A 24,326-nucleotide genomic window follows, 5' to 3' on the forward strand; every position below is an offset into this window, starting at 1 on the left:
ATCAGGCCTGGATTGGTTTGTAGATGGAGACAAAAATACTAGATTTTTTCATAATCTAGTAAAGGGAAGAAGGAAGAAACTGCATATCAAAAGAATTCAAAATTCAGATGGTTCATAGATTGAGGATGATGATCAAATGGAAGATGAGGCTGTGCACTTTTACTCTCAACAATTTTAACAAGAAGAGTTAATTGGAGATGAAAATTTGTTGTCACTCATTCCTGTTTTGATTGACCAAAATAGAAATGATCTTCTTTGTCAACTGCCTAATGTTGATGAAGTCAAAAAAATTGTTTTCAACCTTAGTGGATCAAGTGCTAGTGGACCTGATGGTTTTCCTAGAATTTTCTATCAGACATGTTGGGACATTATTAGCTTGGATGTATACAAGATGGTGGTGGTTTTCTTTCAGGGTCATACTCTTCCAAAGTCAATTACTCACACAAATCTTGTTCTACTACCAAAGAAGGAGTTGGTTCAAAGTTACTCAGACTTAAGGCCTATAAGTTTAAGTAATTTTATCAACAAAGTGATGTCAAGAGTGGGTCATGATAGATTGGAGACTGTGCTACCTCAGTTGGTATCTATTAATCAAGCAGGTTTTGTTCAAGGGAGAAACATTATTGAGAATGTGCTATTGGCACAAGAAATAGTGGCAGACATCAGAAAAAAGGGAATACCAGAAAATGTAGTGATCAAATTGGACATGGAAAAAACCTATGATAGAGAATCTTGGTCATATTTGATAAAGGTACTTAGCAGAATGGGATTTGCTAGTCAATTCATTGACATGATTTGGAGGTTGATTGCAAATAACTGGTATTCCATCCTTTTCAATGTTCAGGCCAAAGGATTTTTCCATTCAACCAGGGGTTCAAACAAGGTGATCCACTTTCACCTGCATTGTTCATCTTATCAGTAGAGGTGTTATCAAGAGCTCTAAATGCAGAATTTGACAAAGCTCAATATGTGGGCTATGGCATGCCTAAATGGAGTCAAAATATCAATCATCTGGCTTATGTAGATGATACTATAATATTTTAATCTGCAGAAGGGGAGTCATTGAAGAGAATTATGAAGATACTGCAGGAGTATGAGGCAATTTCAGGTCAGCTGATCAATAAAGGCAAGAGTGCCTTTTATATGCATCACAAGATTTCTGGTGCACTCTCTCAGCAGGTGGAGCAGATTACAGGCTTTAAAAGGGATCAATTTCCATTAAAGTACTTGTTATTTCCTATATTTCATTCAAGGAGGAAAAAGGTATATTACAATGACCTTATCAAGAAGGTGAAAAACAAGCTGCAAAATTGGAAAGGAAAATTGCTCTCTTTTGGTGGAAAAGCAGTTCTTATCAATAGTGTGCTTCAGAGTATTCCAATATACATGTTGTCAGCTGTTGTTCCCACAAAATATACCATTAATGAGCTTCATAAAATCTTTGCAAGGTTTTACTGGAGTATTAAGGAAGAAGGTAAAAGCAGGCACTGGTCCTCTTGGGACAAGGTTTGTTTACCAAAGGAAGAAGGAGGATTAGGATTCAGATCTCTAGATGATGTGTCTAAGGACTTTTTTTGCCAAATTATGGTGGAAATTTAGAACATCAAACATATTATGGTCAGCCTTCATGTGGAATTAATATTGCAAGAAGAAGAAGCCTACATAAGTGCAGTGGAAAGGTGGATCACAAGTGTGGAAAAGAATGATAGAAGCAAGGGATCAGGTGGATCAACAGATATGGTGGGAACCTAGAAATGGAGCATGTGATGTATGGGAAGATAATTGGACTAAACTTGGTTCACTTAAACAGGTAATACCACTAGATTTTCAGATTGACACCAGCATTGAAGAAGCATCACACTTTATGAATGCAGAAGGCTGGGATGTACAGAAATTGCATGACAAACTGCCAAGTAATGTGTGTGATCATATCCTACAAGAGTTGAGTATAGTGGAGCATTCAGAGGAGAAAGATAAAGTCTGGTGGATGGCTAGTACTGCAGGAGATTTCACTGTAAGGAGTGCTTGGAATTTGCTCAAGAAAAAGGCTCAAACATCAGCTCACTTTTCAAAGTTGTGGTTCAAAGGAGTTCCATTTCAAATATCATTCTTCCTTTGGAGATTGTGGAAGTTCAAAATACCAGTGGATGATGTACCAAAGAGAATGAATATCAACATTGTATCTAGATGTAGATGCTGTCTGAACCCTCATCAAGAGGAGACAGTTCAACATCTATTCCTAACAGGTGAATTTGCAGTAGATATTTAGCAATATTACAATGCTGCTGTGGGGATAATTGTGCCAAGGATTCAGATTCATCAGAAAATAGTGCAATGGTGGTATATGCAAGGTCTTACAAAACTCAAGTCAATTATGCAGGCTGCACCAGCATTCATATGTTGGAAATTATGGAAGAGAAGAAATACTATCATGCATGGGGGTAAGATGAATAAAATAAAGGTGATAAATGGGATCAACTATTATCTACAACAACTGGTGAAGACATTATATCCTTGGTTGAGAAATATTCCACATGATTCGCCTCACACGGTGAAATATTTGGAGGATTACAGGCCTAGAATAGGATATCAGATAGTGCAATGGAAATTTCCTGATGCTGGCTGGTTCAAGTGCAATACATATGGGGCCTCTAAGGGTAATCCAGGGTTGAGTTCAGCTGCTTTCTGCATTAGAGATGAGGTTGGAAACCTGATATATGTCGGGGCAAGAAGAATAGCTGATACAACTAACATCACAGCAGAATCTGTAGCTATATTGGATGGAGTTGAGTTCTGTATTAAAAATGATCTGGTGCCTGTAATGATTGAATCAAAGTCTCTGTCCATGATAAACATTATTCAAGGAATATGGGAGATTCCATGGAAGATCAGTATGGAAGTTAATAAGATCAAATTCTGGAGGAACAAGGGACAAGTGCAGTTTGCTCATATCCTAAGGGAAGGCAATGCACTTGCTTATTTTTTAGCTAACTTGGTTTTTGATTTTACAGGTACAGTTCATTTTCATTCATTTGCTGAGTTGCCAACAAGTGCAAAGAAGATTCTCAATATTGAAAAGATGATGATGCCTAATTTCAGAAGCAAGATCTACAGAAATAGAGAACCAGACTGATCATATGCATCTGATCTCTATATACATGCCAACAAGCGATGACACAAGATTCAGTTACACAAGGAAGTAAAGGTTCATGATAACAGTTTCATAGGATTGTTGTAGTCCTGGTTAGATGACTAAGGTTATCCCTGTTAGTGTGTGGTTTTAACAGAAATGTTCATCCTACTAACAGGATCTCCTTAGTTACCTAATCCAGCTACAAACATTCAACATGACCTCAGGTGTAAGATTGATTAGAGACTTTGGACAACAAAGGACAGCAACCATGAGGATCTTCATACCACACTTCTTCTTGAAAGATTTTTAGTGAAATTAGATACCATAGCACCTGGTGAGAGCTTGAGGTGACTGATAATGGCATCAATCCAAAGAAGGAGTGTTCTTGTTTGCAGTTTTTTCATTGTTACACTTGGCTGTTCAAACAAGGCTTAGACTTTACTTTCATCTCCTAGGATAGAGTAGTATAGCTTTTTTCATCTTTCTTTCATTTCATTTCATTTTCATTTCTTTTTGTTCTGTAAATATCTTTGTTTATTTTAATAAAATCCAACAGCATCAGGCTGATTGGCTTTGCTTAAAAAAAAGAGTCTAGCTAGCTGGGCAAAAAGAGAGGGGAGATGTATTAAAGCCACAGATTTATGACAAAATCAAAAGGCAACAGGATATCTCGCAAGAAAAAGGTATTGAAAAGCGATAAAAGGTAAGTCACGAGTGGCTGCATCGAGTATTATATATACCCTTATGATTGATGTTACGACATGTTAAAAATATTGATTGTGTTGTATGTCAAAATTGAGGTAGTAAGCACTACAAAGAGAATTAGGATTGAGTTTTCTCGAGAATTAAAGTCGGATAGCGGTAACGCGACGAACTATGTAAGAAGAAGCATTAGGAAAAAGAAGGTTATGATATCATGAAGGGGAGATAAACTTGGACAAGGAAAACATATACCCATTGAAGGTCAGGTAATATATATTTGAGGAAAAGGTTAGGATGAAAGCAGGAAAGTAGACGGTAGGATCAAATTTAAATAAATCAACGAGAGATAGAGTAATGTTATACGTGACAATGGATGAACGTGAGTACCCTGGAACCAACCTATAGGTCTTTATAATTAGAACAAAGGAGGTTGTAAACAATAAATAAAGGTGCATCCTTGAGAAGAAATAAACAGATCTTGTGAGAGTGATGAGGGAATTTTAAGCTCCTGAGATTTAACTAGGAGAATGGATGTGAACCCATGATTGGTACGCCTATTTAAGAGAAGAAAGTACCTCAAGAAGAGATTTTCAGCGTCAAAAAGGGTTTCTCACTCGTAACGAAACACTCCAAGGTTTCCTAACCTAAGAGTAATGGATGAAAAATGAAAATAGGTGTTTTACAAGTAAAGGAAAACAAAAGAAACTATGAGGACTAAAGGAAGGAAGAGGTGTCAATGAAATGGTTAAAGGGAATTATATGGCCGCCGAAAACAAGAAGAAGGTTAATGATTCAGTAGACTTGCCCAAAGGATAAAAAATTAAAATTATAAGACAATGGTTGTGTGAAAGATGCAAAAATGCGATCATGAACGAAACTGAGAAAATTTGAGATGTATATATATATATGTGTGTGTGTGTGCAAGTTGTAGTATCAGAAAGAAAGATGAAGACTTGATGAAAGAAGAAAGAAAAGGTTGTACCTTGTGAGGATTTCATGATAAGAATAAGAGCCGACAGAACACTAGAAGGATTATGATGCCTAGCTGTGATGCCAACAAGTAATGAAGGAGAATTACGGGACAAAATGAGCTAAGCTAATAAAAGGACGAGTCGTAGAAATGGATGGCGTGGAATATCAACTTTGAATGGTACAGTGTAGATATAAATTGGAATTGGGAACCCATAGCAAGGAGAATTTTAAGGATATTAAGAAAATAGTCGTGGAGAAAGACTAGGGCTAAAAGAGCGTGGTATAGTCGGACACTCTATAAGGGGCCTAATGACTTCCGATGTCCCCATTAATTCATTAACCTAGGGGACTACTAGTCAAGAGAGGTAGAAGTGAAAAGACAATAAAGAAGGCATTTGAATTGTATCTGATATGTATAAGCATTTTGATTTGATACAAGAACTCAACTAGCAAAAAGGAAAACAAGTTAAACCATGCGATGAAAAGAACTCCGACATTATATGGAATAGAGGAGTTGAACCATGTGATGAAAAGAACTTCGGCATTATATGAAATAAAGGAGTTGAAGGATCGCTAAGGTCCTCTAGATAACTATCAAAGACGGTTAACACTCAAAGGTTACGGTATATGAGAACATCCTTTAAAAGGGGGGAAGAACAAATTCAGTTCTAAGATGAGATACAATATTCCGAAGCTCAAGAGAGGGAAATATATTAGATTGAAGGAGTTAAATTTCGAGATGAACCGATATGTCAAGAATGTTTAAGAAAAGTGAGAATGGATTAAATGCAGGTATATTATGAGACTAATTTAGGAAGGAGAATGAGTCTCGTCAATGCGACATGTTATGTCTCTGGACTATGGTTCGAATCGCTCGTACCGGAGAAATTTTGGTTACATTTAAGTGTCCAGAAACGTACTCTGAGAGGTAACGAAAGGAGTAAGAAGGGTCTGTAAGCTGACCAGGGAGTAAGGAATAGGATGATATTGTAAGGAATTAAATAATCTGACCAAGGAATTAAAAGGATATGATATGGTATGTATATAAGGTTGACGAGTACAATAAGGGATAATCTAAAATTGCACCAAAGAAGCAAGCAAGGAAGGGTGCCATATCTGAACAATAGAATTTGTCTACTAGTAGAGAAATAAGGAGCAAGGCAAAAGAGTACAACAATTAAGAGTGCTCAGAGATTGGCAGAGAGCAGTAGCAATCATGAGTTAAGACCATCTTAATGGCAATAGATCCCAGGACAGTAACTAGATATTAGTTGACCACTGAGTACATACATAACACTACAAAAAAAACAGCGTTTAGTGACGGATGTATTCCGTCGCTAATCAGCATATATCTGTTGCTAAACATGTGTTGCGACGGATTAGCGACAGAATTTCGTCTGTTACGGTTTTGTGCGTTGCTAACCTATTAGCGACGGAAAAATGAAATCCGTAGCAAACTTAGCGACCGAGTAGCGACGTATGAGATCCGTTCCACATTATAGCAACGGATTATATTGTTGCTATTGTTATGAATTCCGTGACTAATTTCATATTTCATTTCGTCGTTTTAGTAAATTAGCGATGAAAACCATTGTTGCTAATCTGTCGCAAAATATTTGAATTATTTGTGCCTGCATTTAGCGACAATCTGTAGCCTACTGTTTTCCCTCTAGCAACGACCAAAATCCGTCGCAAATCTGTCACAAATATTTTTCTTCTGATTTTTTTTCTTTAAATACACCTGTTGAAACATACTAAATACAAAGTAATAAATACCCTTAAAAATAACTAACATTCACATAAAATAATATTTATAAAAAAGATTCAAAATAGATAGCGGAATCCTAATTGTTCAGTCCAAAACACCGACAACACCAAGCTATCAACTACCAAAAGAACCCACACATCCATCAAGTATTGTTAGTGCATAATTTTGTTCTTTCCAACAAAAAGCAGATAACAATAGTAGGAGGAGGCACTATGGGTGTCACAACTGATGGTTTGTCGATATGAGTATTTGGATGATGTGATGGTGAAAAAATCACTCCGCGTGCCTTCTCAATAAATAAAGGAAGCAAGCGATCAGTCAGTGTAGGAATCAATCGCATCACTAACTCCTCCATATTTTCTGTCGGTGCTGATTGAGAAGTTGAAGGTGCTGCTGATGCTGAAGATTAAAGCCAGAATTGACGCAAAGATTTGATCCACAATAACTTTGTGCTTGAGATCCAAGACCATATATTATTCTCTTCCTTGTTCCCCCAGCAGCTTCGTAATATGCTTAACATTGATCAATATCAGACTGAGACTGTGATTTTTCCCGTAATACTTCTTGATATCTTTCCTGTAATAAGTAGTGAAATTAAAACATCAAGAATACTAATCATTCAATTTTTACCAAATAAAAAGAGAAATGAATTCCAAAGATAAGGGAGCAGATATTTATCCATTTTTCGTTGGAATTGAAGTCTCATGATGCCAACGAAAAAGAGTTTCATACAACTTGGATATAAATGATCATATAAACTGTCTCATAGTCAAGTAACAGAACATGAAAACAAAGACAATTAGAGTTCCTAAACCACAAATGTAGTATCATGTTCAAAATAAGAAAAATATTTAAAGTAAGCATCTGAGTATCAACATGAGGCAGCTTTTTCCAACAACCTTAGACTAGTAGTTTTTGACCTTTGAAATTGCTCAAGTATAACAATTTTATCTCCAGCCCAACATCAACTATTCTATAGTAAAACCGTAGCAACATATATACAACAACAATTCTCCCCAAGTAAGGCATCATGATGTGGCCATGAATAAGTGCAGCTGCTTATCTTTATCACACCAGTAATTATGACAGTTCAGCATCTAGTATATAGCAAGTGTTCTCAAGATCAGCATCTAACATTTTAGTATTTCTGCACTGCATTTTCTGTATTTCTGCACTGCATTTTTATATTTCTGCACTGTATTTTTTGCTGCATTGCGTTTCTGTATTTTTGCACTGCAGTTTACTATTTTCTAAACTGTGTTTCAGCATTTCTGTAGTGTTGTGCTTCAGCAGTGATTTTTTTTATGCATTACATATTTGAATTTCTGCACTGTATTGCAGTTTCAGTATTTTTGCACTGCATTTTTTGCATTTTCTGCACAGCTTTTTCGGCATTTCTGCACAATTTTCAGCATTTCTGCACAGTTTTTCAGCATTTCTGCATGATTTTCTACACTGCGTTTCAGTATTTTTTTAGTGTTGTGCTTCAGCAGTGATTTTTTTCTGCACTGCGTATTTGTATTTCTGCACTGCATTTTCCGCATTTCTGCACAGGTTTTTAAGCATTTCTGTACTACGTTTCAGCATTTTAGTACAATATTTTTAGCATTTTTGCACTGCATTTCAGCATTGCCACACTTTTTGATAAAGCAACTTCATGAAGGCCACACTTTTTGACAGTTAAGGCTTTGTTCAAAATGGAACAGCAAGTAACCTTATAGCAAGTAACCTTATAGCACAAGTAACCTTAGTTCAAAATGGAACAGCAAGTAACCTTATAGCACAACAGTTCCAACACCAAGATATGTAGGAGCTTAATTTATCAGATGTAATGGCCAAATCACAAATACAACAGCAGCCCATAAAATGTAGCAGCACATGTCCTAAGAGTGAAACTATTAGGCCAAAATGCTATGGCACCTTAGTTCTCAAAATAGAAACTAAGTGCAGCAATATGTTCTCAGTTCAACAACACTCAAAAGGATCTCAAGGTTGTCCCAACAATGAATTTAAAAGTGCCACAACAGCCTTTAAGACAGTACACCTTGACAAGGAGATGTAACAGCATAGCACCTTTGATCCTAACAGTGTTTTATACAACAGAAGGTTCTATTTTCTAGGCAGTAAACTCAGAAAATTTTTGCCTAAACCTCACAAGATTTTCTGCTCTCGGTTTTTAGATTCATGCTTACGTTCTTTAACTTTCGAATTCACAGTCTCAAATAAACTTGTGTAACTTGAAGAAAAATTTAGTGGCACTACACAAAAAGCTTCAAAAGAGAGGTTTTTTTTTCCCTGACAATGAAAAGCTTCAAAAGAGAGTTACGCAGTACAAACCTGTCGTTTAAGCAGAATAGACGGCTACTACATCACTTCCTCAAAGAAAAGATATCGACAAAAGGCAGATTTTATGATGGAGTCTAAAAGTTGAATATAGAGAGCAAAGTAATAAAAGAAAGGATATATAATTCTTTTCATGCTTAGTTAAAGAGCCAACCAAATTCAAATTCATAAACAATGTACATGGATTGCATACATATATCCCATTTGTAAAAATATAAAGCAGATTAAAGGAAACATATGAAAATATATATAAAGATACCTGGAGATGGCTTGCCACATTCCCTCTTGTAACTCCTTCAACATTCATCAGGTCAAAATCTTCTTACGGACATTAGAAACAGGACGAAAAAATTAGTCCATTAATATGGATGTATCCATATAATAAAAGATTCACAAAGACTAACCACAGTGATGCTAAAGAAAATCACCTCCAATGCATAAATAATTAACTGCTGCAACAAGCTTCCTATGAAGCTCTATGTGAAGCTTTCATTAGGAATCCTAGTGAAACTTTATAGACCAAAAACATTGCAGGATTCATTGCTTGCATCTTCTTCATCCTTCCTTTTCTTGTTAAGATTCCCGTTTGATCTGCTTTGCCTGAAAGTTGTGCTTCTCACCTCTTCCTCCTATTTGATGAGGCTTGTCTTGATTGTTAGACTTATTAGAACTAACTGCAATGTTTCAGTCTTCTGTGAAATGGTAAAATTAGAAACTTTGTTTTATATTTCCCACCTACAACATATTTTCCTGCATTTTGAACCAAAGCTATTTGATAAAAGAACAAAATAAAGATTGTGTCCGTTTAATAAAAGCCCCATCTAATCTTTCTGCTTCATTCAACTTAGACGGTTAGCTACTTGAGCTATGCTACAGGTCATATTTGTTGCTGGAATAGATAGCACCAGTTTTGTAGATAAGACGAGCAATAAATCTGTCATACACTCTAATCAATCCATTAGGAACAATATCCAAGAAGAGAAAATAGACGTCGGTTACACAAATGCATAAGTTACCCATATCCTTCAATTCATAACAATTACCAAGATAAAGTTACATAATTCAACAATCTCTCACCCAATTTGTCACTCATATCCTTCAAGTCATAATAATTCAAACTGATAAGTCGCCTCACTATTAATAAGAAAAATAACATAAAATGTACTGAATAGCAGTTGGGATCAAATAATAACAAGAATATTAATGATCTGTATACATATTACAGCCCATACATCAAATAATTCTATTCGTAAGACATTAAATTTAAAAAGATTGAGCCATAAATCTTATTCTTAAAGCAGAACCGCGCACCTAACAGGAATAAGAAATAGAAAATACCTTTGTTGAATGCTAAATGAGGAGTGCTTTGGCAGCAGATCATGAAATCTTTTAAGCTGCTGAATAAATAACAATTGACTTTTCGTCTTAACATGTGTGAAGTATCAGGCTACGAGGTCAGTAGATTGAACGTTTAATTTAAAAAATAATTGCCATCAGTCAGAGATCATCAAAATGATTTAAAAAATATAACTAAACTTTATTTTGCAAATCAGAACTCGCCATAGTTGAACATCACAAAATCACAAATCGACTTAAACTCAAATTTTGGATACCTCGTAATCAAATTTCTTTGACAAAAAAGACCAAAAAGTGAACGAGATGAATGATGCCCCTAACAGTCTTGAAGCTTACATGAAATAGATCGAGAGTGAGAATATTGAGACAGCAGCAGAGCTAGAGCAGAGAAAACCAAAATTATCATCAATAAGAAAAATGCTTAACTTCCAATTCAGTGGTGTATATGTGTAATTTTGAAAGTGGTAGGTGTAATTTCTCTTTTCCAAACCCGAATCTGATGTCTTTCTAATTTTAGATTGACTGTCAAACCTCTAGATGGATTCTTTCTTAAACTCCTAGATAGGCTATCTTCTAATTACAGTATAATTTTTCTTTGAAGGTGTTCTTTTTGACTCTTAGCTTGACCATGATAAAGAGTCTACCCACCACGCCATGAAAGGCAACTAAAGATCGAAGGGTCTGCTTTCTTGCCCACAAATTACATTTACACACTACTTTCTTGTTTGTTTTTTTTTTTTATAAAAATCTCAAAATAATTCAACTCAGATTATTAGCCTTACAAGAACAAAACCACAAGAATTTGATATATGTTCCCACAAAATCTAATTTAATGGGATGAGTAGTCCATTATTTAATTTCACAGACCCACCATTATTTAATTTCACAGACCCACAGGCTTTCTTGACCTGCTAACCTAAAATAATTAGAAAACTAATACTACTAGCCAGTTTCCTCGTTCTAGCTTTATCACACACATAACATAAAAAATCCATAACAAAATTCTTCTCTTAATTCTTCTCTAACCCAACACTTAAACTTCAAATAAATTATAAACCCAACAGTTTTTCAAAACACCCAACTTCGATTTTAGCAAGAAAACACTTAACGACGCTCTGTTCTTTAGATAATAAGCAAAAAAACACAGATTTCTTAACTTCTATTTCAGATTTAATGTCAGAAAACACAAAGAAAGAGATAAAGAAGAAAGAAATTGCCCATAAAACATAGAAAAAACAAAACATACCTGTCCTTTAGATAAAAGATGCAGCAGAAGAAGAGAAAAACCCAATAGAAACCCTAGATTCACATTATTTTGATCTAAATTCACAATTTCGCACTCTCTCTCTATATTGTGCGCTCTCTCTCTCTCTCTCTCTATCTGTGTTGGGTGTGTTTGAAGTGAGAGGAAATAAATGAGTGCCCTAGGATATATATTTTTTTTAATATTTAACGACGGACTAGCGACGGATTTTATATTCCGTCGCTAAATAATACATTGACTTCTTTTAATAATTAATATTGCAACGAATTTTTCCGTTGCTACGAATATATATTTTTTGGAGAAAAATTGAAAGGTCTGGCGATGGATTTTCCGTTGCTGAATCCGTCACTACATAAAATATAAAATTTGTCGCGCCTCTTCTGTTGCTAAATCTGTAGTGAAATTTAAGGCGCCAAAATTTCGCGCTAATAATTAGTGACGAAATTCAGTTTTCATTGCTAGTCCGTCGCTATATAATGAGATAAATTTTAGTTGCTTTTCTTGCGACAAAATGAGCATTCCGTAGCTAATCCGTCGTTAATTAGCGACAGAATATGGTCTGTCGCTAATATTCCGTCACTAAACGCTGGTTTTTTAGTAGTGTAAGAACATTATGGAACTAATGAATGAGTTCGATAGCGAATTAGGAGGATATGAAAGAAGACTAATGAGACCATAGTGTATGAGCATAGAGATCAGGAACTAAAGGAGGACAACCATTTTAAGAAACTAATAAAAGCGTCGTAAGCTCGCTAGCTACAACATTCGAGGACGAATGTTCCTAAGGGGGGAAGGATGTTACATCTTGCCTTGTTAGAGCATGAGCATACCGCGTACTTCTCTGTATTAATGGAGTATCGGAGATGTCCCATGAAGGTTTGGAAGGTACAAGCTATGGGAATTTCGTAACAATAAGGTGAAGGATGAATTACGATCTCGTAAGTCTTAACTAGGAAGGAAAACCTTGAAACCAAAGGACATGACCATTATCAAGTATGATTAATGATAAATATCATGTCTGGAGAGTTTCGGAAGATTCCAGGACCAAGCAAATCGAAGAAAATATGTTTGTCAAACATTTGGAAAAAAGTTGGCAGAATTTTGGGTCAACTTTGAAGGGGTATATCTCTAGGTATATTAGGAGTTTTAAGGTGTTTCAAAAGCCTAAAATGAAGTTCGTTGAGTATATCTTCCAATGCAACAAACCACTCATCAAAACGACATCGGCGTAGGTAGTTATGGCCATTTTAAGATGACCCATCCAAGCCGCCAAATGGCTTCCACGGGTCCCACTTGGAAAAGTCAGTGGAACCGACTTATGAGGGGTATAAATACCCACATCAATCCCATTTTTTCAGCATTTTATACTCTCATAAGTCCTAGAATCCTCTTAATACACCCCTCAAACATTTATAGCCCATTAAATCAAGGATTTAGCAAGATTACACCAAATTAGTCCATGAAAGGTGATTGTTCTTGCTTCTACTTGATGTTATGGTGATTTTGGTCTTGAAGAAAGCTGGTGTGGCTAACTTTCTTTAAGTATAAGGTATGATGTTCATCCTATCTCTTATGTTGAGTTGATTTGAAGGTTTAACAAGTCTTAAAAGTGAAAATAGTTATGGAGGAAAGGCTATAAAGTGTTGTGTTATAGTTGTTGTGTTTATGGACTGTTTTGAGCATGTTGTAGCCATGTGGTTGGGCTGATTTACGTTTATATGTATGGTATCTAATGTTGTTGGTGTGTTGATGAGATTAAGCTCCTCGATTGGGAAGAAAGGAAATTTATATTGTTGTTGTATATTTAAAAACATTATGTGGGATATTTTATGGAATATTTCGGTGTTGATGATGATGTGGTTGATATTAGTATTGCTATTGTTGTTGTTTTGTTGGTATTGTGATTTCGGGCTAGGGATATAAACAGGGGAGATGCTACCCGAATTTTTGTAGATTTTAAACGGAATTAATTTGAGGGCTTAAGACAAGCATATGACGATAAGACTAATTATAATATGAATTCTCTTGAATGTAGATTTACGAGCTTGGGAGGATAAGCGTTAAATAGTTAAAGTAAGGCGACTGAAAAGGTATGTACGACTAGTCCATTTCTTTCTAAAGGCATGAATCATATGTTACGTTTCCATATATGTCTTCCATAACATCCTTATTCCTGAAAAGCTTATAAGTTCATGGTTCTCAAGGTTTTTATGATATTAAAGGCAAGATGTTTTCTATGAGGACCATGATGACAATGATGACTTCTTTCTTGTGACTCCATACATGTCTTCCATAATGCCCTTATTTCCAAAAGCTAAAGATTCATGATTCTTAAAGTTTCTTATGACGCTAAAGGTGATTATGTTTCATGATGAAAATGATGATGATGATTCCGTTTCTAGAAGTTTTAAAGTTTATGATTTTAAATGCTATGATGAGATTGTTGAGTATATTTCATGATTTCCTTGATTTTACTCATTGTTGTTCTTCTCACCTCATGATAATTGTTCCTTCAGGGTGACATATAGCGATGATGATTGTTCCATAATATAAATCAGAGGTTACCGACATTACGTCACTCCGATAAAGTCGTATCTTTTATTTGGGCTCCCATGCATGCTACTTATATTATATATGTATATGATATATATATATATATATATATATATATATATATATATATATATATATATATATATATATATATATATATATATATATATATATATATATATATATGTATATAGAGGATATGGGAAAAGGGCGAGGCGTAATATACGCATAGCCACCTGATCAGTTGGTATATCATGGCATCTTCCCAGACGCCGGATATATGGGTATGGATTGGGATGCACGTTCCGCAACAATATAATATATAGCTACCTAATTGGTTGTTATATCATGACATCGTCCCGGACGCGGGATATATAGGTATGGATCGGACTGCACGTCCCGCAACAATATAATATATATATATATATATATATATATATGTATATATGTGTGTGTATATATATATCGGGCTGCACGTTCCGCAACACTATTATGTTATACAAGTATGACAAAGGTTTTTATAAAAAGACTAAGCATGCATGATAATCGCCCTAAGAGGAAATCAGACATACATGTTATCCTTTTCCCATGTTATGCTCTATATTCTTATTATGTTGTTATTCATGCCTTACATACTCAGTACATTGTTCGTACTGATGTCCTTTCTTGTGGATGCTGCGTTCATGCCCACAGGTAGACAAGTACACAGATTTGACCCGTAGGTTATTTATTAGCGGATTCTCAGGAGCACTCCACTTACTTCGGAGCTGCAGTCTATTGGTATTGGTCCTTATGGTCACTTGTATTATATGTAGAGGCTCGTAGACATGTGTGTATAGTTAGACATTTCATAACCCTACCGGTCCATATTATTGTATAACAGTTTAGTTGCCTTGTCGGCTAGCGATGATGAACATAACTGTTGAAGATTATATAGAGATGTGTCGTTATATTGTGATATATATCCTTACAGATCATGATATTCAGGAGCTATCTTTGTGGTCCACCCTTAAATGTTTATGAGATGTTTGTTTAGAGGTGCTCGGTGTGTTAGCTCCGGATGCCCGTCATGGCCCTCTGGTTGGGTCGTGACATTCACCTATGATTGATGGGTCATGGAATGATCTATGGTCAGTCTTTTGTGTCGTGAATCTGCTTCCTAAAGTTGAACTTCTTTGATTTCACACTTTTGGTCTCTTTTCACGTAATTTCTCATCTTTTGCCATTTTGACCCTAAACACCTGAAACATGAAAAGAAAAACACATCAAAATGAAAAAAACTTACTTAAAAACTAGTAAAACGCGCCGTTAAAATGCATCAAATGTGCCCTAATTCCATAGGACATTATGTGGTCATGATGGTAGATACCTCTTCCTCCTTTTTTTGTACTTTCATAGTACTGGTAACTCGCAAAGCAGCAAGGTTTGTGACTATCCTAGACTTGAGGCCATCTTCTATGCCTTCTCCTATTTGACCAGTTCAACTAATGATCGGCCCATCATGGCCAGCATTCTTTCATAGTAATTCGACTCTTGAACTCGAATAAAATCATAGGCTTGTTCGTCATCGTTCATAGGCTTGTTCGTCATCGTTCATAGGCGGCTCCACCTACTTGCATATTCGCGGTAATTCTCGGTGGACTTCTTCTTTATCTTTTCCAAATAGTGCCGGTCCGACACCATTTCATTGTTGAACCGAATTCTTTCAATGAATGATTCTTCCATGTCTTCCCATGTGACCCATTGCAGCATGTCTTGCGTGGTGAACCATTCTGAAGCTTCTCTAACCAACCTTCGGCTAAACAACCTCATGATCAGAGCTTGATTTTTTTTCACTTCAATTAGCCGGTCACAGTAGGATCGCAAGTGAGTCTTGGGATCTTCTGATCTGTTGAACATTTCAAATTTTGGCACTTTGAAGCCGTGGGGAAATTCCAAATCCGGATGTATGCAAAGATCATCATAGCTTAATCCAGTAGCTTTTCGGGTGGCTCGCGTAGACCGCTCAACCAACTCTATCACCATTTGTTCTATCTTCTCATCACAGTTGTCTTGCTTTGCTCTCCAAGTCTTCTCGATCCAAGCCTTCTCTATCTCCTTATAGTTGTCTAGTTCAGGGTGTTCTCGGGAGAAGCCATTTTGGGTGACACTGGTATGAAATGACACGGTTTGATGTACGGGGGGATTTCAGGGAGTTTTGGTGGTTCGAGGAGGTTTTCACAAGTTAACGAGAGGAACGTTCACCGGAGTGGCATGTTTCACCTTCTCTTGGAGGTCATTGATCTTCTGAAACAAAAGGTAAATGACATTCTCATGATGTTCCTTTTTCCCCTGACTAGCGGATTAGGCAATTTTTTCATTCTTAGAGGGTCGTCTGTATTACCAGTCATTTTCTTCTCCTTTATGGTTGATCTAACTCAGAAGGGATGTTGTGGCTAATTTTAATCTTGTAACGTAGACCATTTGATTGCCAACACGAATCAGCCTTCCTTTGAGAAAAAACAAATCTCAAAAGGTAAAGTATTAGTCCATCGGTCATGACCGAACAATTTTTTTTTTGTTTTTGTGAAAAAACTTGGAGTGTAGGACTTTGAGTGCGTAAAGGTGTAACTTTGATAGCCAGTGGAAGCAGTAAAGTGATTTTTAGGAATGACGTGGTCAACGATAATTGGACGATGACCGGATGAATTTTTTGGAAACCTTGAAATGTAGGACTTTGACAGCGTAAGGGTGTAACTTTCACAACCGTTCGAATCGGTCGAGTGATTTTTAGGACCGGTGTGTTCAACGATGGTTGGTGATGACCATATTATTGTTTGGACTTTGATTCAAGGTTTTGGGAGCTTAGGTGATTTTTGGAGGATTTTGAAAAAGTCTAACTTTATGGTTTTGTGCGCTTAATGACATTCAAAGATTTCAGAACCAAATAATGAACCGTTCATGTTCAAGGCAAAATAGATGTATTTAAGCACATAAATCAAATAGACACAAAATTGCATATTGTATAGCACGTAGCACATAAACAATATATATTGCCTCCTAACATGCATGTGGCCTCTTTAAGAAAAAGTTAAGCCTATCAATTTGAGGATGTAGATGTCGTTAAGATGTTCCGTTTGCCTCAAACTTTATACAAACTTATGAATATATTGAATGGGATACACAGTAGGGGAAAAGGGGTATACAAAATGCCAGTCCCACGCAGGGGTACAAATCCTAAACTATGCCACTGTTGGAGGTCCTCCACCGTCTCTCAGACTTTTTGAGCTCCTATCGGATGAAGTTTACAAAATGTAGAAAGTAATAGAAAACTCCCAACCCTGATAACAATCAGTTCGTATAACGGCATATACATCCTTCAAATTTTTCACATTGTTTGATGCGGTGTCTTTCGGCTCATAGACTGCCTTGACACAAAAGGTAGTCTTCTAATGGACTTAAATACGTCTCAAATATTTAAGCTTTCCTAGGGACGTATATGCACTATGTGTAGGGATTTGGCTTTGCTCTATCCTCAAAAAACTAGAGTGGGCTTTGCGAATGACTGGACTCGAGCGTACTACTCAAGCTGAACCGTTGTTGACTGTTGGACGACCGCGAACCAACTACATATACAACGTGTTCCAAAGGACATATTTGGTTTATTTAGTGAAGTGTTACACCTCATACTTTTGAACATTGAGTTTCACCGAAGGCTAATCGACATAGACTCGGAGGATGTGATTATATTTGCGATTATGAGTAAGGATTCATGTTGACCTTTAATATACGAGAGGTTTATGACGGTATTATTGTAAACGCCGTAAGTTTGAAAACATTTGATACCGTTAGATATTATGTTGATATATTATATATATTTTCTTCAATGTAAAATTTTTTAGTAAGGATTTGATAAGTATGATTTCGGGTAGTTACAATTGTTACTACTTTTGGATATGCTTAAGTTATGCACATGATATGAGGAAGTTTATAAATGATATTTTCTTTATTGCTATATTGGAAAATTAGAATTTGATAAAAAAAAATTATATGTCACAATTATTATGAAAGGTTAGTGCGTGTCATAAATTTATAAGTTACAATGTGATTTTTTTTTATAATATAAGGTATATGGAAGTTTATCCATGTTAATTGTTAAATATCAGAAGTTGTTGAAATTTATTTTCCACCGAACCTATACTTGTCATGTTTTAAACATATTTGTTACTATTCTTCAATTTAAAAGAGCTTCGCAAGAGGAAATTAGTGGCCAGCCACCTAACTTTTTTAAGATAAGGTTTGACTATTATGTTGGAACATTTGGAATTAGTGTTTCCTTCAACGTTAAGCAATGTTGCCAAAATATATATGTATTAACCAACCTTGAACCATAGGAAGTAGACACTGATAAGTTGGTTAGAACATTTGCTATTAGGACAGTGTAATGGAATTACGTAGCTGGATCTCTAAAATTCGACAAAAGTCTTCATCTCATCACTTAGTCTAGCATCACGTTGTAGATGAAATTATTGGCCACGACAATTAATATTTAGAAATTTAGTGTCGAAGTTCATGGGGTTGTGTGGATCTCGCGGGACTACTATCAGCTAGGAAACCATCCAAGGTATGTAAGACTTCTATTCTATCACCATCTACAAGCTTAAGTGGGAGTTTTATTATGTTTTAAGATATGGACTCACGGGATGGTGATCGGAAGTCATGAGTTTAAATTGTAATATTTGTATAAGTAAATTTAAGGGTTGCTTTATGTTGTATGGAGAATGGTTAGGGTTTGGTAGCTCATGTATAGTGTGCTGTTGTTAAAAGGAGATTGGTTGTGGAGTAAACCATTGTATAAAGCTTCGGGAGCTCGTCGCTCTTTAATTGCTTGACGATAGTGTTGGTATCGTTGTAGTATGTTGTTGGGCTGTTGGATATGTTGATATTAGTTGTCTTAAATAGGTACAACATATATTTGAAGGGTTGACTCGTTGTAGTCATTTGAAGATTGAATCGAGGTATGTAATGGCTATCCTTTCTTTTCTTGGCATGATCCGTAGATAATAAGCGCTTATCGAATCTTAAAGAAAGAGAACTACTGTTTAGAGCTTTCATAGAGATGCAACGCTTCTAGACGTGGTATTGTGTCTTCTGAGGGACCTCTATTTGCTCCTTAGTTCATTTTTAGTAGAAGAGTTAGAAAGAGACATGCTGACGTCTTGATATATGTTAGTTTACACATGATATACATATACTTTTTCTTTTGCTTGGCCACTTGGTCGGTGAGAAATTTTCTTTTGCCTAGCTACTTGGTCAGTGAGATAGATATGCCTAGCCTACGGGTCAGTGAGACAAATTACCTAGCTCACGGGTCGGTGAGATAGATTGCCTAGTCGACAAGTCAGTGAAATAGATTGCCTGGCCTTATGGTCAGTGAGATTATACAGTTGCCTGGACACTTGGTAAGTGAGATATTATAATATTATTGCATTGTATTTCATATAAGACAGGTCAGGTGCGACATTCAGGGTATTCTTTGGCCTCCAGCTTATTATGTTTTCAGTTTAGCTTCAGTTTCAAATATCTATTGCCTTACATACTCAGTACATTATTTTGTACTGATGTCCTTTTTGCTGGGGGCACTGCATTCATGCTTGCAAGTACAGATATACAGACAGATAGACTTCTCCTGTAGGCGAAACCAGACATAAGCTGATTGGTGAGGTCCACTTATTCGTAGATGCCTGGTCTAGTTTTGGAGTCTCTTTGAGTTTAAGATATGATGGGTGGTTCGGGGCCCTCTCTTGGCCATGATATAGTTGTGCTTTCCTTAGAGTCTTGTAGACAAGTCCTATATATAGTGTTCCAGTGTGATTGCCTTGCCGGCTTATATATGTCTATTTTGGTACTATTAGATTACTACGATCCTAGCAGCCTCATTGTCTTGCTCAGTTGCATATGCATTTTTTGGGTGTGTGTGCCCAATTCAGAAAAGATAGTCAGTGTTTATGTATATCGAGAACATGACCTTGCCGGCTTGTTGTTATTGTCTGTGTGCAGGTAGGCCTTATCGGCCTAAGTCCAGGATAGCCCCTCCAGAGTAATAGATTCAAAGTGGTTCACTCTGGCAGAGTATGGCACCGAGTGCTGGCCACGTCTCTCCAGATTTGGGGCGTGACAAACTTGGTATCAGAGCAGGTCTGTCCTAGGGAGTCTACAAGCCGTGTCTAGTAGAGTCTTGTTAATAAGTGTGTTGTGCACCACATTATATAAACAGAAAGCTACTGGGCATTTAGGAGTCAGTTACCCTTCTTTCAAATCCAAATCATGCTATAGAGCTAAGTCATAGGAATTAGAGTTTACGCTTACATATTGTGTTTGTATACAGAGATACAGATTGGTCAGAGGGATAATGCAGCACTAGATGGGGGGATAGGTACGGTGTGATAGTTATAAGTTATTTGTGTTCTATGATATATTGTTTGTCGAGTCACCCCCTTGATGTAGGAGTGAGCTAGCATTATGGCTAAGTTAGGGTAAGTTGAATGTAAATCAGGAACCCGGAAGTGAGGAGAAGAAGGGGAGTGACCTAAGAAGTTAAGGAAGTAGAATAGCTACGCCCCTAGTGGAATAGGTTGGTAGACTCGCAAGTAAAGAAGGGATTAGGAAGTGACCTTAAAGTAGAAGTGCGTCCTAGCCCCGTGCAAAAAATAGTTTGTTTCGTTGTGTTATAGCTCGAGAAGGTATATATTTAGATTTGCTGATGTGTCATGTAGATCTTTTAGAGTTTAAACATTCGAGGACAAAAATTTGTAAGGGGGGAGGATGTTACACCTCATACTTTTGTACGTTGAGTTACGCCGTAAGCTAATTGACCTAGCCCCGGAGAGTGTGATATTTTTGCGATTATGAGTATGGATTCATGTTGACCTTAAGTATACGAGATGTTTATGAAGGTATTATTGTAAACCCCGTAAGTTTGACAACATTTAATACTGTTAGATATTATGTTGATATGGTATATATATTGTCTTTTATGTAAATTTTTTTAGTAAGGATTTGATAAGCACGATTTTTGGTAGTTACAATTGTTACTACTTTTGGATATGCTTTAAATTATGCACATGATACGAGGAAGTTTATAAATGACATTTTTTTTATTATAAAGATAAAAAATGTTTTCTCATAAGAAAAGAAAGTTATCTTTTCCCGTTTTGAGAACTAATAATATAAAAATTATACTCTTGATATTAGATTGGAAAATTAGAATTTGATAAAATATATCTTTTTTTATATATGTCATAATTGTAATGAAAGGTTAGTGTGTGTCATAAATTTATAATTATATTGTGATTTATTTGTATTATAATATAAGATATATGGAAGTTTACCCATGTTAATTGTTAAATATCAAAAGTTGTTGAACTTTATTTTCCACCAAGCCTAACTTGACATGTTTTAAACATATTTGTAATTGTTCTTCAATTTAAAAGAGCTTGGACAGAGGAAATTAGTGGCAAGCCACCTAACTATTTAAAGATAAGGTTTGACTACTATGTTGGAACATTTGGCATTATTTTTTGCTTCCACGTTAAGTAATGTTGCCAAAATATATATGTATTAACTGACCTTGAACCATAGGAAGTAACCACTATAAAGTTGATTACAACATTTGCTATTAGGACAGTGTAATGGTATTATGTAGCTGGATATCTAGAATTCGACCAAAGTCTTCGTCTCACCACTAAGTATAGCATCACGTCGTGGAGGAAATTATTGGCCACGACAATTAATATTTAGAAATTTAGCATCGAAGTTCTTGGGGTCGTGTGGATCTTGAGGGACTACTCTCAGCTAGGAAACCACCCAAGGTATGTAAGACTTCTCTTTTGTTGTCATCCACAAGCTCAAGTGAGAGTTTTATTATGTTTCAAGATAAGGATTCACGGGACGGTGATCGGAAGCCAGGAGTTAAATTTGTAATAGTTGTATAAGTCAATTTAAGGGTTGTTTTATGTTGTATGGAGAATGGTTGGGATTTGGTAGCTTATGTATAGCTTGTTGTTTTTAGAAGGAGGTTGGATGTTGAGTACACCATTGTATAAAGCTTCGGGAGCTCTTCGCTCTTTGATTGCTTTATGATAGTGTTGGTATAGTTGTAGTATGTTGCTGGGTTGTTTGCTCTGTTGATAAGACCTGTTGTCTTAAACAGGTTAAACATATATTTGAAGGGTCGACTCGTTGTGGTCATTCAAAGATCGAATCGAGGTATGTAATGGTTATCGTTTTTTTTTTCTTGGCATGATCCGTAGATAGTAAGTGCTTTTACGGGTCAGTGAGACAGATTGCCTGGCCAATGGGTCAGTGGGACAGATTGCCTGGTCGACGGGTCAGTGAGAATGATTGCCTGGTCTTATGGTCAGTGATATTTTTTAAAGTTGCCTAGCCACTTGGTCAGTGAGATATATGATATTATTGCATTGCATTTAATATGAGACCTGTCAGGTGAGACATTCAGGGCATTCTTTGGCCTCCAGCTTATTATGTTTTCAGTTTAGCTTTAGTTTCAAATACCTATTGCATTACATACTCGGTACATTGTTTTGTACTGACGTTACTTTTTTCTGGGGCACTACATTCATGCCTGCAGGTACAGATAGAAAGACAGATAGACTTTCTCATTAGGTGGGACCAAATATTAGCTGATTGGTGAGCTCTACTTATTCGGAGTTGCCATGTATAGTTTTGGAGTCTCTTTGTGTTATAGATATTATGGGTAGTTCGGGGCCCTCTCCCAGCCATAATATAGTTGTGATTTCCTTAGAGGCTTGTAAACGAGTCCTATATATAGTGTGCCAGTGTGATAGACTTGCCGGCTTGTATATGTCTATTTTGGTACTGTTGGATTACTACGATCATAGCAGCCTCATCAGCTTGCTCAGTTGTATATGCATTTTTTGGGCGTGTGTGCCCAATTTAGAAAAGATAGTCGGTGTTTATGTATATCCAGAACATGACCTTGCCGGCTGGTTGGTATTGTCTGTGTGCAGGTAGGCCTTATCGGCCTAAGTCCAGGATTGCCCCTCCAGAGTTATAGATTCAAAGTGGTTCGCTCTGGCAGAGCATGGCACCGAGTACCGGCCACGCCTCTCCAGATTTGGGGCGTTACAAACTTGGTATCAGAGCAGGTCCGTCCTAGGGAGTCTACAAGCCGTGTCTAGTAGAGTCTTGTTAATAAGTGTGTTGTGCACGACATTATATAAATAGGAAGCTACAAGGCATTTAGGAGTCAGTTACCCTTCTTTCAAATCCAAATCATGCTATAGAGCTAAGTCATAGGAATTAGAGTTTACGCTTACATATTGTGTTTGTATACAGAGATACAGATTGGTCAGAGGGTTAATGCAGCACTAGATGGGGGGATAGGTACGGTATGATGGTTATAAGTTATTTGTGTTCTATGAGATATTGTTTGTCGAGTCACCCCCTTGATGTAGGAGTGAGCTAGCATTATATCTAAGTTAGGGTAAGTTGAATGTAAATCAGGAACCCGGAAGTGAGGAGAAGAAGGGGAGTGACCTAAGAAGTTAAGGAAGTAAAATAGCTACGCCTCTAGTTGCAAACCTACGAATAGCTTGGTTGAATAAGTTGGTAGACTTGCAAGTAAAGAAGGGATTAGGAAGTGACCTTAGAGTAGAAGTGCGTCCTAGCCCTGTGAAAAAAACCGATACTCTGTTTCGTTGTGTTATAGCCTGAGAAGGTGTATTTTTAGATTTTCTGGTGCGTTATGTAGATCTTTTAGAGTTTAAACATTCGAGGACGAAAATTTCTAAGGGGGGAAAGATGTTACACCTCATACTTTTGTACGTTGACGTTCGCCGTTGTCCATATTTGACCAGATTGGGATCCTTCAGAGGCCGTACGAAAAGGCAACAAGTTTTGTGAATCGGACTCATAATTCCAGGCAAGTTGAGACTTTCTACCTTATATAAAGCATCGTGGTTGGTCTAAATAAATCTATTTAAGAGGGATAATGGGGTTAATAAGGGGGTTCCAATACTCGTTAGGTGATAATCACTTGTATCGGGTACCGATGCCATGATATGGTAATTGTGTACTTAAATTGTATAGTCGGTCTGTATGCCATTCATTGGCCACTAGCTGGTAGATTGTACGATCCTATGGATCTGTGATTGGGGTTTGAAGCCCGTACTTTATGTCTTTGGATTATATGCCTATCTTATTTGATATGTGTG

General features: G+C 36.5%; 1 long non-coding RNA gene across 1 annotated transcript; it reads right to left on the minus strand.

Annotated features, from left to right (window-relative positions):
* Window positions 1-6,630: 6,630 nt before the first annotated feature.
* On the minus strand, window positions 6,631-10,035 carry LOC132602316 (uncharacterized). Its single transcript, XR_009567729.1, has 3 exons — window positions 9,347-10,035; window positions 9,178-9,236; window positions 6,631-7,151 (listed from the first exon to the last, which is right to left on the minus strand). It is a non-coding gene; the product is annotated as an uncharacterized LOC132602316 (long non-coding RNA).
* Window positions 10,036-24,326: the final 14,291 nt, after the last annotated feature.

This window comes from Lycium barbarum, chromosome 7 (genome assembly GCF_019175385.1).
Source record: "Lycium barbarum isolate Lr01 chromosome 7, ASM1917538v2, whole genome shotgun sequence".
NCBI classification, from domain to species: domain Eukaryota; kingdom Viridiplantae; phylum Streptophyta; class Magnoliopsida; order Solanales; family Solanaceae; genus Lycium; species Lycium barbarum.